Consider the following 1,855-nt stretch of genomic DNA (forward strand, 5'->3'; position numbering starts at 1 on the left):
ATGTGTGTGCTGCGGCATCCTTCCTAGATGTATGTAGGTATATATGTGTGTGTGCTGCGGCATCCTTCCTAGATGTATGTAGGTATATATATGTGTGTGCTGCGGCATCCTTCCTAGATGTATGTAGGTATATATATATGTGTGTGCTGCGGCATCCTTCCTAGATGTATGTAGGTATATATATGTGTGTGCTGCGGCATCCTTCCTAGATGTATGTAGGTATATATATGTGTGTGCTGCGGCATCCTTCCTAGATGTATGTAGGTATATATGTGTGTGTATGTAGGTGTATATATATGTGTGTATGTAGGTATATATATGTGTGTGCTGCGGCATCCTTCCTAGATGTATGTAGGTATATATATATGTGTGTGTATGTAGGTATATATATGTGTGTGCTGCGGCATCCTACCTAGATGTATGTAGGTATATATATATATATATATGTGTGTGTGTATGTATGTAGGTATATATATATATGTGTGTATGTAGGTATATATATGTGTGTATGTAGGTATGTATATATATGTGTGTGTATGTATGTAGGTATATATATGTGTGTGTATGTAGGTATATATATGTGTGTATGTAGGTATATATATGTGTGTGCTGCGGCATCCTTCCTAGATGTATGTAGGTATATATGTGTGTGTGCTGCGGCATCCTTCCTAGATGTATGTAGGTATATATATGTGTGTGCTGCGGCATCCTTCCTAGATGTATGTAGGTATATATATGTGTGTGCTGCGGCATCCTTCCTAGATGTATGTAGGTATATATATGTGTGTGCTGCGGCATCCTTCCTAGATGTATGTAGGTATATATGTGTGTGTGTATGTAGGTGTATATATATGTGTGTATGTAGGTATATATATGTGTGTGCTGCAGCATCCTTCCTAGATGTATGTAGGTATATATATATGTGTGTGCTGCGGCATCCTTCCTAGATGTATGTAGGTATATATGTGTGTGTGCTGCGGCATCCTTCCTAGATGTATGTAGGTATATATATATGTGTGTATGTATGTATGTATGTAGGTATATATATATATGTGTGTATGTAGGTATATATATGTGTGTATGTAGGTATATATATATATATATATATGTGTGTGTATGTATGTAGGTATATATATATGTGTGTGTGTATGTAGGTATATATATGTGTGTGTGTGATTGTAGGTATATATATGTGTGTGCTGCAGCATCCTTCCTAGATGTATGTAGGTATATATATGTGTGTGCTGCGGCATCCTTCCTAGATGTATGTAGGTATATATATGTGTGTGCTGCGGCATCCTTCCTAGATGTATGTAGGTATATATATGTGTGTGCTGCGGCATCCTTCCTAGATGTATGTAGGTATATATGTGTGTGTGTATGTAGGTGTATATATATGTGTGTATGTAGGTATATATGTGTGTGCTGCAGCATCCTTCCTAGATGTATGTAGGTATATATATGTGTGTGTATGTAGTTATATATATATGTGTGCTGCGGCATCCTTCCTAGATGTATGTAGGTATATATATGTGTATGTATGTATGTAGGTATATATATATGTGTGTATGTAGGTATATATATGTGTGTATGTAGGTATATATATATATATGTGTGTGTATGTATGTAGGTATATATATGTGTGTGTGTATGTAGGTATATATATGTGTGTGTGTGTATGTAGGTATATATATGTGTGTGCTGCGGCATCCTTCCTAGATGTATGTAGGTATATATATGTGTGTGCTGCGGCATCCTTCCTAGATGTATGTAGGTATATATATATGTGTGTGCTGCGGCATCCTTCCTAGATGTATGTAGGTATATATATGTGTGTGCTGCGGCATCCTTCCTA

Source organism: Hyla sarda, unplaced genomic scaffold (genome assembly GCF_029499605.1).
Source record: "Hyla sarda isolate aHylSar1 unplaced genomic scaffold, aHylSar1.hap1 scaffold_571, whole genome shotgun sequence".
Classification (NCBI taxonomy): Eukaryota; Metazoa; Chordata; class Amphibia; order Anura; family Hylidae; genus Hyla; species Hyla sarda.